General features: G+C 40.6%; 1 protein-coding gene across 7 annotated transcripts in view; it reads right to left on the minus strand.

Annotated features, from left to right (window-relative positions):
- The window catches only part of SPATS2L (spermatogenesis associated serine rich 2 like), a 125038-nt gene that overhangs the window by 72423 nt on the left and 35926 nt on the right, over nucleotides 1–16689 (minus strand). For 5 of the 7 annotated variants that reach the window (XM_050916630.1, XM_050916633.1, XM_050916636.1 and 2 more), the window contains one exon: nucleotides 14207–14334. The exons of the other annotated variants lie outside the window; for them this stretch is intronic. The gene's annotated coding sequence lies outside the window, so the exon portion shown is untranslated. The remainder of the gene's footprint in view (nucleotides 1–14206; nucleotides 14335–16689) is intronic. 7 annotated transcript variants of the gene reach the window in all.

Below are 16689 nucleotides of genomic sequence, written 5' to 3' on the forward strand. Positions count from 1 at the left end.
CATGAACCCCTCATCCTCAGCCCCAACCCTCATCCCCCCGCACCCTGATCCTCTGCCCCAGCTCTGAGCACCCCTCGCAGCATGAATCCTTCATCCTCAGCCAGAGCCCTCGTCCCCCCGCACCCTGATCCTCTGCCCCAGCCCTGAGCCCCGTCTTGCATCATGAATCCCTCATCTTCAGCCCCACAGCCCTCATCCCTGCACTCCCTTCTATCCCCAAACTCCCTCCCAGAGCATGCACCCCCAGCCCAGAGCCTGCACCCAAACTCCATCCCAAAGCTTGCACCCCTCACCCCCTCCTACACCCCCAGCCCAGAGCCTGCACCCAAACTCCATCCCAAAGCTTGCACCTCTCACCCCCTCCTGCACACCATCCCCTGCCCCAGCCCAGAGCCTGCACCCAGCACCCAAACTCCGTCCCAAAGCCTGCACCCTGCACCCCTCCTGCACCCTAATCCCCAGCCCAGGACCTGCACCCCAGACCTCCCCCCCAAACCCCTCCCAGAGCCTTAGGCAGGTGGGGGTAGAGTTGGGGGGGCGGGTCCTGGGCACCACCAAAATTTCTACAAACTTGCCACCCATGCTGTCTGGCACTCTGCGAGCTCTGGTCCCGCAGTTGGAGCCTGTAGCAACTCCCTGGAGAGAGCTCGCAGCCTGCATCCTTCCCCTCCAGCAGACTGCCCAGACTGAGCTGGGCTGCTACCTTTTATATGCTGCCTCCAGACTGAGCATACCCAGCAGGGGCTGAGGGGTGGGGCTTCCTCAGCCTGCAAAGCAGAGTTAACCCTCTTGGGGCTGGGTGCAGGGTAGGTACGCCCTGTCACATATGGTCAACCCGCAAAGGATCATGCAGATATGCTGAAATTATAGTTAAAATGTGTTTAAACCAGGCATGCTGGGGGAACTGATGAACAAGTTTTCTCCAGACAAAGGAAAGAGGCCAACACCTCAAACCAGGTGTGGCTATATTCAATGGACTATTCATTAGTATCGGAAGTTGCAGGAAGAGATAATTTGCATCGTAAAAATCACCAGCATGGGAGAAGACAGCATGGAATCTACACCAGACAGAATGACGTCAATATCCACAAGGAAAAAGAAACTTTATCTGGGATGCATTTCAGAAGAATACATTTCAAAGGTTTACTGCACTCTAAGCTCCTAAGTTATCCTTCGACTGAAGAGACAAGGATAGTCAGCGTCTTGGTCTCTGTGAGGATTCTGGCTAAGAGCTAGACAGCCATTGCTGGAAAAGAAAGATTGGTGAGGAACCGAGAACAAAGACTGTAGCTTGTTAAGTCTTAGCCATTATAAAGCATATTTTACTTTTGTTTATTTGGAATCCTTTATCTCTATCTACCTATCTTTATCCCTTACACTTGAACTCATGTAAAATCTCTCTCTTTGGTTAAATAAACTTGTTTTACTTCTTATCTAAACCAACCCAGTGCTTTGATTGAACTGATTAACTCCAGAAACTGCTGTTTCTGTCTCTTTAAAGGAAAGCAAACACACTAGCTTTTGTGAATGTATGGTGATAGGGGTTGTGCATTGCAGAGAGACATCTCTGAGGAACTCGTGGGCTGGAGTTCATTGATTGTCACCTGCTAGGCAAGGTTTGGGCTGAGAGAGCGCTAAGTTTGCTGGCAAGGCACTGGTGTGTCAGAGAGTTTTCACACATCTTAGCAGCAGCAAAGCTCCCACTTGCCGAGGCAGAGAGGTGCAACACGGTGTCTCACAGCTCTGGGTATCTACAGCAGTTTGTCACAAACTGCCTTCTGGATGCTCGCTCTCATTTAGGAGTAAAGCAGCATTTGTTTGCTGTAACTTAATTCTAAATTACAGTGAACTAAGGCCACTTTACTTCTGAACAAAAGCAGCCAGATGGTTGTTTAACATGCTTGAATTTGGTGGTGGTCAAAGCAGCTAATGTGATCCTGGGATGCATAAACAGGGGAATCTTGAGTAGTAGCAGAGAGGTTATTTTACCTCTGTATTTGGCACTGGTGTGACCACTTCTGGAATATTGTGTCCAGTTCTGGTGTCCTGAATTCAAGAAGCATGCTGATAACTTGGAGAGAGTTCAGATAAGAGCCATGAGAATGATTAAAAGATTGGAAAACTTGCCTTCCAGTGATAGACTCAGAGAGAGCAAGCTATTCAGCTTAACAGAAAGGTTAAGGGACAACCTGATTACAGTCTATAAGTATCTACATGGGGACAAATATTTACTAATGGGCTCTTCAGTCTAACAGAGAAAGGTATAACATGATTCAATGTCTGGAAGCTGAAGCTAGACAAAGTCAGACAGGAAATAAGGCATACATGTTTAATGGAGAGTGTAATTAACCAATGGAACAATTTACCAAAGGTTGTGGTAGAATCTCCATCACTGACAATTTGTAAACCAAGATTATGTGCTCTAGGAATTATTTGGGGGAAGTTCTATGGCCCGTGGTATACAGGTGATCAGACTAGCTGGTCACAATGGTCTCTTCTGGCCTTGGAATCTATGAATTTATGTGCACTGATTTCAAACATTATTTGATATGATTTGCCTCTCCTGACTGCCTGCATCTAGACAAGCCCTCAGGCATCTGCTGCATTCTGTGTTAGCCTAACCCCACTTTCTTCCAGCAAATTTCTTTTGCACGTCCTGTGACAAGGCACCTCCCACTCCTGGATGCCACCCAGGATAACTCTCTCGCTGCCATCCCCCTCCCTGGTCCTTCAATAACAATATCAGACTGCTGTCCTACTTTTCCCTTTTAAAAGTCTGATAATCTATTACTGCAGTATCTCTTACAAAGACAACTGGCAGTAGGCAACAATTTTATCAGCAGCAGTGCAATAAATCCATTCTTCAGTCCTACCAAATGTGACTGTACAACCTCTGAAAGTCAGAGCTGTTGCTTATGCAGACTTTCACCATTCACTGCAGAGTGCAGTCTTTGCAGTTTTATTATTCAGAATGCGTTCATGTAGTATATCAATGAAGGACTGAAGTGTATTTTCAATAAGAGTCATTTAATCATTTCCAAGTTACTCAGTCAAAATGCTGCTGTTAGGAGAGCCTGGCACACAATGTACAGGAAACCAAAGTGTAAACAGTTTCAGAGCCAGCTTCAAAATACAAGACACAATGTACCAAACATCTAATGAGATTGCAGTGGCTGAACTGTGCTCTCTTCTTCTGCATGCTTACTTCCTCTACAAAATCAGATTCCCTTTTTAAATGAGTTTGCTATCTATGCCAGGTGTATTGTATTAGACTGTCTTCTCTGTAGTCTACCATATGTTTTAGGTAATGACAAAAGGCAGCAGAGCTGGAAATATAAGGCCTTCAATTCACATGCATAATTTCCATAGACATTATCTTCGCAAAGTATCTGTCAAACTGGTACAGAATTCCAAATAAATACGAATGTGGGCCTTTGGTACATTTTCTTGTATCAAATCTTTGTTTAGAAATTTATCAAAAATCTTATATAAAATGCAGTCAAATGCATCTATTTCAGAATGATACAGGGGATCACTCCTCAGTTCCCCACCTCTGTTTTGTTTAAATAACTCAAACAAAATTATCCCTTCACATCCAGATCTAAATGCTGACACCTATGTGACTGTAATTTACATATCCTAAATGTACTATCTTACCAATGAGAGATGGACCAAAACAGAACCCTGTTGCATGCAGATCAGATCAGATTTTTTTGATACAATGCTTTTTGAGGAAAAAACCTATCTAAAAGATAGTTTTCATTAAGATATATTATAGCTCAAAGATATCGCATCATGGAATAGAGATTATAAATTCTAATTCTGTAGTATGAGACAATATATTCATGTAATGTTTAAGAAAAGTTTTGTGAATGAGTTCTAATAGTTCATGGATTAGAGACCCAATCTTATAGGGTTCCAGGGGCTACTGTATAGATTATTTAGGTTAATCTTTCTATCTACCCAATGGGACTCAGTGCTCAGTCTAGAAGATACCACCAGGGATGCTTAGTTTTGCAGTTCTCAAACTGTGGATTTGTGTCTCCAGAGATAACATGCTTGTTAGCAAAAATGTTTTAAAATAAATAAATAAATAATATATAGAGGTGAGAAATAACAGACCTCAAACCTATTGTCCCTTTGCAAATTTGTTTACAGAGTCAATCCCTTACCTCTCTCTAAAAGTGCAAAGTTTCAAAAAGTTCAATGAATAGAAGACTGTTGGGGGGGAATAGATTTGGACAAGGAGAAGAACTCTGGACATAAATTTGAGAAGGGAGGGACAGGCAGTAGAAACAAAAGTGAAACTGTTTGAGCAGCATATTCCAGAAGTCTTGAGGTCTTTCTGAGTGTAGCCTTCATTGATTTGAGATCTACTATACCATTCTCTCATTAGAAGGGAAAACTTATAACAGCAGCAGGCCGTAAAAGAGACCCAGTTTGGAATATTTTAATGAAGTTCCTCTATCTGTGGGTAAAAGCATGAATGCAAAATGCAAACAGTGCAACAAAGAAATGCAAGGCCTGGTTGCCCAAATGAAACATCATGAGAAGTGTTCCTTCTCAGGAGGAAGCTGCCTTGAAGATGATGACAAGAACATGTCTGAACATGCAGGATCTTCAGCTTGGTAAACTGTTTTATTTCATACTTCTTCTTTCAGGACTTCCTGTCTTCCTTCTGGACTATTCTTGAATTCTCATGTTTGAGCAAAAAATATTGTTGTTACTCTATGGTACTATCATTTTAGATGTAGTTGTGATAAAAAATAAATAGCTGAAATAGGCAGATCTTCCTTTACAATTTCACCTTTAAAGTAGTACTGAGTGTCAGTGAATGCAATAAGTAATATTAAATGAGCAGTATGGTAATAATAATTAAATAACTGCATTGACTTATTTTGTTTAGAAGAATCCATCCTCAACATACAGGATTCTGAAGACTATCCTCCTTCAAGATCACCACCATTTTCTATAGTTTCAGAGTTATCTGCCAATGATAGTGTTTCAGTCGCATCATGTATGTCACATAGCCACAGTACATCACCTGTAGCAAAAAGAAAAAAAAAAATCTCCATCGTCCAGAAACAACCTTAGATAAGTTTGTGATGAGAATCAGCAGATTACAAAAAGTGGTAATTGATGAAAAAATTGCCTGGTTTGTTTATGCAACAAACTCTCCTTTCTGTATGATTGAGAACCCACACTTCATTAACACGGTTCAGTCATTAAGACCAGGATACAGTCCACCCAATAGACCCGATGTCACAGGCAAATTGCTGGATAAAGTGTATGAAAGAGAAATTAAGCAGTGTGCAAAAGGTCTAGAGGGTGAAACTGTTAACCTGAGTCTTGATGGATGGATCAATGTCCACAATGATCCTGTTGTATGTGCTTGTGTGACAAAAGAAGGGAATGACTTCCTTACAGAAACAACTGATACATCAGGAAAGGCACACACAGCAGAATACTTACAGGAAGTAGCAGTAAAAGCTATAACAAACCATGAAAAAAAAATTTGAATGTCTAGTATGCAGCTTGGTCACAGACAATGCTGCAAATGTATCCGAGATGAGAAGAAATTATTTAGAAGAGAATAAAGAGAGTCCCAAACTAACAACATATGGTTGCAGTGCTCATTTGATGCATCTCCTAGCCAAAGACTTCAGTATTCCAGAAATAAAGGCTAATGCTGAAATTGCAAAATACTTCCATAACAACCACTTTGCAGCAGTTGCTCTGAAAATAGTGGGAGGAACTAAGCTAACTCTCCTACAAAACATGTGATGGAATTCAGTAGTGGAATGTTTTGAGCATTATATCAAGAACTGGCCTAATCTGATGACAGTTTGTGAACAAAATCGTGAAAAAATAGATGGCATGGCCACAGCCAAAGTTCTCCACATTGGACTTATGAGGAATGTTGAAAACATGCTGAGTACTCTGAAGCCTATTTCTGTAGCCTTGAACAAAATTCAGGGAAATCGCTATTTTATTGCTGATGCTGGTTGAAATTTGGAAGGAACTGAGTGAGATCTTAAAAAGAGAAATAGGCAATGACAGAATTAAATTACAAGCATTAAAAAATGAATAGGACAAGCACTATCTCCAGCTCATTTTCTTGTATATATTCTCAATACTCGGTACCAGAGTCAAACCTTAACTGTTGAAGAAGAGGATTTGGTTATGACATGGACATCCAGCAATCATCCCTCAATAATGCCAACTATAATAAACTTCAGAGCTAAGGGTGAACCATTCAAGAAATATATGTTTGCTGATGATGTTTTAAAGAAAGTCACACCAGTGAACTGGTGGAAGTCACATAAGCACTTGGATTCAGAGACTGTTGAAGTCATAATCTCACTTTTAACAGCAGTAGCTTCTTCTGCCGGTGCAGAAAGAATATTTTCTTCCTTTGGACTAATTCACTCCAAATTGAGAAATCGTTTGAGACCTGAAAAAGCAGGAAAGCTTGTTTTTCTTTTCCAGATTATGAACAAACAGGAAAATGAAGGTGAAGATGACCGAGTTAGCTGCAGAAGTCAATATTTTAAGTTTCTCATGTTGATCTGGCTGACATAGTCAATTTAATTTTTTTTTTAATTTCATTTAACTATTTTAGTTAAAAACAATTAACAAAACAAACCTAATTTCAAAAAAAATCAATGTTTAACTAAATCCAAAAATTCATATGCTTGTTTTCTTAAAATATTATGTTTGCTGTTGAAGAAGACAATCAGGAATATACAGCATTGTTGTTTTAGTTAAATAAAACAATTTAAATGTCTGTCTGGTGATGTTCTCTAATACAGCATGGCAAGAAAACCCTCCAAATATTAATGATTAACCTGTTGAACTGGAGATAGTTCGCCTCCCAATGACTTCATAAATATCTGCTTCAATTGCCTTTGGTAAATGAAATAACCAAACAATTATTCATTTTCTGATATAGCTGTGAAACTAATCTGAAAAGTTTCAAAATAAATCACCTTCCAAAAATGAAACCTACATCTATCTCTGAGGTGTTAAAAATATGCATTAAGGTTATAATAACCAACAAGAATGCACTTATATGTAGAAATCCATGATGAAATCAAATCTTCCTGACTAGTGATTTAAATCAGTTTGATTAAATCAAATCCACCCTGCTCACATATCTGTGCAGAGCATGTGTAATTTATCACCTTTCAGAAAAAAAGTTCAGGTCCCTAATAAATTAGCTGTACAAATTAGCAGGGCACATTTCTCAAAAGTAAAAAAAATACATATCTGTGTACTTACTAGAGGATAGTAACAATAGACCTGGAGCTCACGCACAGATTTCTGCCAAGGGTAGGGTTAAAACTTACAATACATGGAGGTAGCTCAGGCTCCATGACCACACCTTGTCCCCTTGAGCTATCCAGTTACTAGGTATGTCTCCAGTGTGATGGAAGGTGTGATCGCCGCAGGGGTAGACACACCTGCAATAGCTTTAATCTATCTAGCACAGCTGCAGAGAGAGCTCCAGGGCAGGTTAGCAACACCAGTATATAATCAGGGCCAGTACAGCCCACATTGAAACCCAGGTCACTGCATATTCCCTGCTATTTTTAGCTGTGCTAACTAGATTAAAACTAGCAAGAGTATGTCTACCTGAACTGCATTACACCTCTGACTGCAGTGTATACTTATTGCTGCAATGGACTGTTTGAAATGCGCATGTGAAACAAGACTAGATAAGAGGGTTTGCAATCTCTTTGGAGAGCTATACTCTTTCTTTAATAATTTTTTCAATATTACTTTCTCAATGGGCCAGTGGGTACCCTGCACTAGCTGAGATAAATGTTGAGCATCTGAAGTCCATTGGGGAAGAATTAGAGCCATGCTATGTGGCCCAGCTCTGCATAAAAAACAACAGTATAAGAAGCTGCTGTGTCTCAGGAAACCATTTTTCAAATGCCCTCAAATTTGCACCACTAACACTACCCATGACTCCTGTGAGGCACATATTTTCAAGACAATCTGAGTAAGCATGTGAATTTAAAAGCACTTAGAAGAGTCAACCTCTAAACAGAAAGCACTATTTGACCTTAAAAATATCAGAGATGATGCTCTGCTTTAATAAATCAATAAAAATCATTCTCAGCAGCTTTTATCTCACTAGGGCAGAAATCTCATGAGAACAGTCAACCTCAGGAGAATGCAAAATATATGTTTGCATTTGCAATAATAAAAATGGCAACACATAGTCATTATTCATCTTGCACTTGTGCAACTGGCATAAAAACAAAGGTGGCTTATGTATTTATTATTTGTACAAATACCTGGAATTAGAAGTTAATTCTCTTTTCATGTTTAATTGTAAATACATCAGTTCAAATTCTCACCCTTATGTCTCTGCAACCTTTCAGACTCTTTTAGGGCACAATTTTGGCCATTATTCTTGCCATAATAGTATTTATTTATTATAAAACTATGGTACGAGAAATGTGAAACACAGCACAGGCACAAGGCCAGATCCTGCATTCACTTGTTGCAACCATTTACTTGAATGCAGAAGCTGGCACACAATATAGTAAAAGTTCACATTTCCCTATACAATTCAGAAGACTACAAATACATATATATGAACACACACATATATATGCATTACACACACACACACACACACACACACACACATTTTGTTCGTATAAAATTATGCACACCATCTATGTGAATCTCATTATTGTTACCCGCATCTTCCCTGTTGCTTGTCATTCTCACTTGTTACATCTTGCTGAAAGTAAAGGGTTTAGGTAGGGAACTTGTCTACTTGTGTGTTTGTATAGGATCTAGCATTATGGGGCCCTGATCCTGATATGGGGGTTTGAATGCTATTGACGTTTTTGGTCTTTTGGCCCTGAAATGAAAGCCTTGTCTGTATCTCCTTGACCGTGAAGTACAAACATCTTCTAAATAACAAAACACCACCGTCACCATGCAGAATCATTAGTGGAATCTGAAGTATGTGCAAGAGGTTAAAGCACAAAAAAGTTTGTTAGTACCAGGCAGAGTGCTTAGAATTGATCAGCAGGTCAGGTTAACCTGCCTCTGTCATTTTCAAAGTTCTGCTCTAGTGACCAAAGTCAGTTAAGATAATTTTTGTGAGGGAAAAAGAAAATACAGCAAACAGGGCAAAATCACAGATAAAACGTAAAAACTGTATTGAAGATAAATATTAAATTCATCAATCTGCATTTTATCTTGTATCCCATATAATGATATCTAGATGAATGGAAGGCAAGAGACCAGAAATAAAATTTAAATTAAACTGAGGGGGTTCTAATGATACCGTAAACATTAAAAATTGACCATTTATGGTATCACAAAAAATGTGGTAATCAAACTCTCACTCCCTGTCGTGTTTCAAAAATACATCTATAAAATATGGAGAAGTTCAATCTTTATATGCTTATAAAATATTTTATTATAGAAAAATTAATCAAGCATTTGTTAAAAGAAGGGACACATCTAATGTTTAGTTAACACACTAAACGTTTTAAGAAACATTATTAGGGTTAGTTTAGGCACAGAATGATTGGTAGAAACTTTGTCACTCTCTATATGGGTTGAAAAATGAGTACTATTGATCCCTCTGTTATTACTTTAAAAACCCCAATATTTTATTCGTCGGTCATTAAGAAAGGATACAATACTATTATGTTTTCTGAGCAAGTAATGGGAACAAGGACCCATAAGAGTACAACAAGATTTTTGGAACAGTTCTTTCATTAGGTAACACTGGGTAAGAGTCTGAAAACCACCTAATGCCAGATCCTCAAAGGTCTTTTAGGTGCCTGTCATTTAAATCTATGGGAGTTAGGTGCTAAACAGCTTTGAAGAGCTGAGCCTAAGTGACTTAGGAGCATAAGTAACCACGAAAGTCAACAGGACTTGTGCTCCCAAGTCACAAAGGCTCTTCTGAAAATCCCTCCTGTTCTGTTTTTCATCCTGACTTTTAGAGAGTTTCACATCTCCATTCATCCCAGCTCCAGAAAGGCTACACAGAAATGTCCTGTTCAGGGCAGCATGCAAGACCTCAGTTGTAGGAAACTGAAGCAGAGAGTGGGATCTTCTCTTATTTAAATCACACTGTACCATATTAAGCCTCATTTTTACTTTGGTTTTGTACCCACTCCCAAGGTATATGATCACGGATTTCTGTTTGCCTCCAACAGCCATCCAAATGTGCCTAGGAAGACTCCAGGGCAGTGACCAGAGTGTAGATTTAGTTGATTTAAGCTGAAGTGCCAGTGCTCTCAACCACTCCTTCATTCCAGACTATGCTTTTTCCTTTTGGACTACCTGATCCATTCCCTCTCTTCCACAGCGCTTGTACAATGCCTTTAATCTAAGGAAAAGAGCAGTCTCCAATGAAAATGCAACACTACTTCATATTCAGTCACTAGCCAAAATGTGATCAGTTATGTCCTGTTCTCCCACCTCTCCCATCCCCCCACACCAACAAGATAATATCCTAGAACCAGTAAACAGGGGGCTGGGGATGATACAACCATTGCCCCTACCTCTTCCCTGGGGTTCTTGAAGGGAAGAACAGCTTTAAATTCCTGCACTACTCCAATAACATCCTGACGGAGGCTACCCAAGATGAATCAGTCATCGCCTGATTTACCAAGCCCTTGCCTTCTACCAGGGAAGGCCCATCCACTGTAGGGACTGTGCCAGCCAGCTCTGGGCCCCCTAGCAGAGCAAGAGTTGTGAGCAGCTTGCACTGATGATGAACCTTTTGTCACCGAGGTCTGGAGTATGGGTTCTCCTGGCTTCCGCTCTATGAGTAAATCTGACTCGTATATTATTCAGCATGAACTGGATATGTCTCGAGTCCTAGGATTAATATGCAACTCTCGCTGACATAACTGTGCACAGCTAGTGGCTGGATTCAGCTACTCAGAGTAGGTAAAACAGTCCTCTCTCATATTCAGTGTGAAGAGGATTTCTCCCAGCATTTCAGAAAGAACCAGATTTGAAAGAAAATTCACTTTCCATAGCAGAGTTTGCCAAAATAAACATTCGAATCTCACTCTTCACTAAGTGTCTGGAAGAGTCTTGCAAAACATGGTGATAAAGAGCAGTGAAATATAAAAATCTGCTCTGCAAAAACTACACACTCCCTCTAACAATTTTTTCCACTGAAAAACCAGAGTTAACTCCGAATTTCCACAAACTGCATATTATCTACTAGTCATTCTATCCAGATATTTGAGTCATTCAAAATAATTTACACGGTCTCTGATTTTAGCTTAGCACAAACTGTAGATCAGTTTATTTCTGCTGCTACCCAGATTTGTACTGCCACATGGACTGTGGTACATCTGAATATTAATGCCTGAACTAGAAGGATAGTTTTTTCTTAATTACAGTTGTATTTTTTAGGACTGTCAAGTGATTAAAAACATTAATCGCAATTAATTTTGTGATTAATCACACTGTTAAAGAATAATAGAATACCATTTATTTAAATACTTTTGGATGTTTTCTACATTTTAAAATATATTAATTAGAATTACAACACAACAGTGTACAGTGCTCATTTTATATTTATTTTTTATTACAAATATTTGTGCTTATAAAACAAAAGAAATAGTATTTTTCAATTCACCTCATACACGTACTGTAATACAATCTCCTTATCATGAAAGTTGAACTTACAAATGTAGAATTATGTACAAAAAATAACTGCATTAAAAAATAAAACAATGTAAAACTTCAGAGTCTACAAGTCCACTCAGTCCTACTTCTTGTTCCATCAGTCACTCAGACAAATAAGTTTGTTTGCATTTGCAGGAGATAATGATGCCCACTTCTTGTTTACAATGCCACCTGAAAGTGAGAACAGGTGTTCACATGACACTGTTGTAGCCAGCGTCACAAAATATTTATGTGCCAGATGCGTTAAAGATGCATATGTACCTTCATGCTTCAACCACCATTCTAGAGGACATGTCCATGCTAATGATGGGTTCTGCTCGATTACTATCCAAAGCAGTGCAGACTGATGGATGTTTGCTTTCATTATTTGAGTCAGATTCCACCAGAAGGTTGATTTTCTTTTTTGGTGGTTTGGGTTCTGTAGTTTCTGCATTGGAGTGTTGCTCTTTTAAGACTTCTGAAAGCATGCTCCACACCTCGTCCCTCTCAGATTTTGGCAGGCACTTCAGAGTCTTAAACCTTGGGTCGAATGCTGTAGATCAGAGGTTCTCAACCTTTTTCTTTCTGAGCCCCCTCCCCCCCCCCCCGCAACATGCTATAAAAACTCTACAGCCCAGCTGTGCAACAACAACTGTTTTGCTGCATGTAAAAGGCAGGGCCGGCATTAGGGGGTAGCAAGCAGGGCAACTGCCTGGGGCCCCATTCCACAGGGGGCATTGTGAAGCTAAGTTGCTCAGGCTTTGGCTTTAGCCCCAGGTAGTGGGGCTTCAGGCCCTGGGCTGCAGTCCTGCATAGCGGGGCTCTGGCTTTCTGCCCTGGGCCCTAGCAAGTCTAACACCAGCCATGCTTCACAGTCCCCCTGAAACCTGCTCGAGGCCTGCTCTGTGGTTGAGAACCACTGCTGTAGCTATTTTTAGAAATCTCATATTGTTACTTTCTTTGCATTTTGTCAAATCTGCAGTGAAAATGTTCTTAAAATGACAGGTGCTAGGTCATCATCTGAGACTGCTATAACATGATATATGGAAGAATGGGGGTAAAAGAGTAGGAGACATACTATTCTCCCCCAAGGAATTCAGTCACAAAATGTAATTATCACATTTTTTTTAAATGAGCATCATCAGCATGGAAGCACGTCCTCTGGAATGGTAGACAAAGCACGAAGGGGCATAGGAATGTTTACTATATCTGGCATGAGCTGGCTACAAAAGTATCATGTGAATGCCTGTTCTCACTTTCAGGTAACATTGTAAATAAGAACCTGGCTCCCACAAATTGTAAACAAACTTGTTTGTCTTAGCGATTGGCTGAACAAGAAGTAGGACTGAGTGGACTTGTAGGCTCTAAAGCAGAGGTCGGCAACCTTTCAGAAGTGGTGTGCAGAGTCTTCATTTATTCGCTGTAATTAATTTAAGGTTTCGTGTACCAGTAATACATTTTAATGTTTTTAGAAGGTCTCTTTCTATAAGTCTATAATATATAACTAAACTATTGTTGTATGTAAAGTAAATAAGGTTTTTAAAATATTTAAGAAGCTTCATTTAAAATGAAATTAAAATGCAGAGCCCCCCGGACCGGTGACCAGGACCTGGGCAGTGTGAGTGCCACTGAAAATCAGCTTGTGTGCCGCCTTCGGCATGCATGCCATAGGTGGCCTAACCCTGCTCTAAAGTTTCACATCGTTTTGTTTTCAAGTGCAGTTACGTAACCAAAAAAAAAAAAATCTACATTTGTACATTACACTTTCACGATAAAGAGATTGCACTACAGTACTTGTATGAGGTGAATTGAAAAATACTATTTCTTTTGTTTATCATTTTTACAGTGCAAACATTTGTAATAAAAATAATATAAAGTGAGCAATGTACACTTTGTATTCGGTGTTGAAACTGAAATTGATATATTTGAAAATGTAGATATTTAATAAATTTCAATTGGTATTCTATTGTTTAACAATGCGATTAAAACTCCAATTAATCCCTATTAATTTTTTAATCACGATTAATTTTTTTGAGTTAACTGTAATTAATTGACAGCCCTAGTATTTTTGTTTAATAAATTACAGGGTCAATATAAGTATCATGGGGATTTAGGAGCCAGATTTTCAGAAGTGCTCAGCGTTCCACAGCTTCCATTTACCAATGCTATTAGTGGTGTAGTAGTAGTGCCTACAGGCCCAGGCTGCGATCAGGGCCTTGTTTACTCTGTGTACGTGTAGCATGTGGAAATAACAATCTCTACCCCAAAGAGCTGACAATCTAAATAGGCCAGATTCGCAACAGCGCTCAGGCCATATGGGAGCTGCTGGATGCTGAGTACTTCGGGGAAATCTGGCCTCTTCATTGTAGATGTTTTGGTAGGAGCTGAACTCTTTTGAAAATCTGGCCCCAATTGTGGGTGCTGAGCTCTTCATTCTGTCCCTAGAACTATACTCAACATTGCAAGAAAGCAACTGGCAACAACAAAACAATGGCTAGACCATTTCAAACACAGTCTGTGCCCTGGGCCATACCAAGAACTCCTTGGACAGGGTACTGGACAGAGACTCGGGAGACCTAGGTTCAATGCCTGGCTCTGCCACTGCTTTGCTGGATGGTCCTGTGAAAGTCACTTCCTTCTTGGTGCCTCGGTTTCCCCCATCTGTAAAATGAAGGATAAATGATACTGATTTCTTTGTAAAAGATTTTGAGACCTATGGATGCAAAGCACTGTATAAAGGCTAATTATTTTTATTGTTGTATACAAAGCTTCATGCAAAGCAACCTCAGTTTACTGTGGTTTTGCTTCCCCAGTTGCAAATGAGATTTCTCTGTACTTCCGCCGTACATTTCTCCGCAGGGAAGGGGGTAGGCAGGCAGGCTATACTAGGGAGTCTTTGCACCCCCTGCAAGCCTTGGAGGGGGCAGTTTGGGGCAGGACAGAGGAGGAGCTAAGGATCCGTCAGAGGCCCACAAAAAGAGGTGCAGAAGGGAAGCAGCTATTACTTCAAGCTAGGGATCCAATGCCCACTGAATTCAATGGAAAGACTCCCACGGACTTCAATGAGCTTTGATTCATGGCCTTACGCTGTAATAAAAGCCAAAGAAGGGCTGCACTGCAGCCCTAAGGAGGTATGTGAGGGTGGGAGGAGGTGGAACTTTACCTACTCACCTCCCACTTAATCCCCAAATAACTCAGAGAGTAGGTGGGGATGGGTAAATTTCACCAAACAGAAGAACGCAGTTCCAGTGCTCTGCAGAGTCTCAGCAGCAGCTCAGGCTCCCCACCTTCCAGTAAGGACCTGTACCAGTAATTCACATTTTCTCACTGGGCTCAAACTGCTGCTGTGACCCTCGATACACACAAATTGCTCTTAAATCCGGCAAGTACTATTTTTGAACTGTGATAATATTCTAAGCAGTTTGTAGTATAAGTCTTCATTCACAACTAACTGTCCTGGCAGACAGGACCACAGGCTTCAGCGTGTAGTAAAACCACTTCATCAGCCCTGCTATGAGTTTGTGTCTATGGTTTAGCCACTTCTGAGCTGCGCAGCCCTGGCGCGGCAGGCTTCAGACGAGATCTGTGGTTAGATTCAGAACACAACAAAGCCATGTTGCTCGCCTCAATGGACCCAACAATTTTGGCTGAACAGAAACAGCTCTCTGTGGTTACTCCGTACGTGGACTTTCTCACACTAACAAACTTGAAAAAACAAGACACACACATGACAAGCAATTTACTTCGGATAAGATTCTGCTCCCATAGCCACACAGCAGTTCTTGACTGTTTGCTGCTCTCCTTAGATGGGCAGAGGTCTCAACCATGAAAAAGTGAGAGAGCAATGTGGGACAGCAGACCTGAGAGCAGAACTGCGTCCATGACAGTTTGTCGGGGGGAGGAGGGGTCCTCGCTATTGGGGACCGAACACTAGCCTCCTCCCTCACATCCAGAGCTGAGTGAACAAGGAATGATTTATTCATTCCATCTCCCTGTTCTCAAACTGTGTGCAAGCACACTGAGCTGGCTGGAGGGAAGGTGCAAGGAATGTTTCCTCCCTCTCGCCCCTTGTGCACCCTGCATTGGGGCGGGGGACAAATCACAGTCCATACACTCTTGGAAGCGGTTCTTCCTATTCCCTCTATGGCTATACCCCCTTTGCACTGTACTGCACAGCTGGCTTGGTGCACTGGGATGAACAAGTGGCACAATCCAAAGGGATGGTACAGCATCCAGCTCCCTCTGCATGTCAGGGAGGGACTGTGCCTTCTAAATCACAATCCCTCTGAGAGCTCCGCTAGAGGAGAGGTGCAGCTCCCAGTTTGGCAGTTTGACTTTCTGTATTTCTACAAAATAAGTTCACTCATCACAATTGTTCAATGAATCTTTTCTTCAGCCTACAGATTGTTTGCAAATTTTTCAATGTGAGTATATGTGAACACATTTGATATTCACGATTTGATGTTTGCACTGTGTGAATTGGTTATGTGTGTCACATGGCATTGTTTTTATTCCCCAACTGGATGATCTTACAACAATAGACCCACTAAGAGATTTGAAGATGCCCAAATTGAGCACTTATGGTGCAAATTCTTGGGCAACAATACATTCACACAAGCATCGGTGATACTTTCTTGCCAAGAACAAAAACTCATCTGTACTACTGTCCATAGAAAGGAAATAGAGGGACCATGAATAACAATGGAGCAAATTCTCAGTATACATTCTAAATATAAAGCTCATCTTAAAGAACTAAGTATGTCATTAACCTTTGTGACTTCCTAATAAAGTGTTTGTGAAACCCCAGTTCAAGTTCCTATTTTGACATAAGTGCGATCACTTAAATCCGACAGGAGAAGTGCTTATTGTGTTTCTTGCGTCACACAACCCAAGTGTAATTTTTCATTTAATACAGCATTTAGAGTCAAAAATAAAACGTTGCCAGGAAGAATAGAGATACTGATAAGGAAGTGACTCATCAAACTTCTCCACAAAACTGAACTCAGTTTTTCACCC

Source organism: Gopherus flavomarginatus, chromosome 10 (genome assembly GCF_025201925.1).
Source record: "Gopherus flavomarginatus isolate rGopFla2 chromosome 10, rGopFla2.mat.asm, whole genome shotgun sequence".
NCBI classification, from domain to species: Eukaryota; Metazoa; Chordata; order Testudines; family Testudinidae; genus Gopherus; species Gopherus flavomarginatus.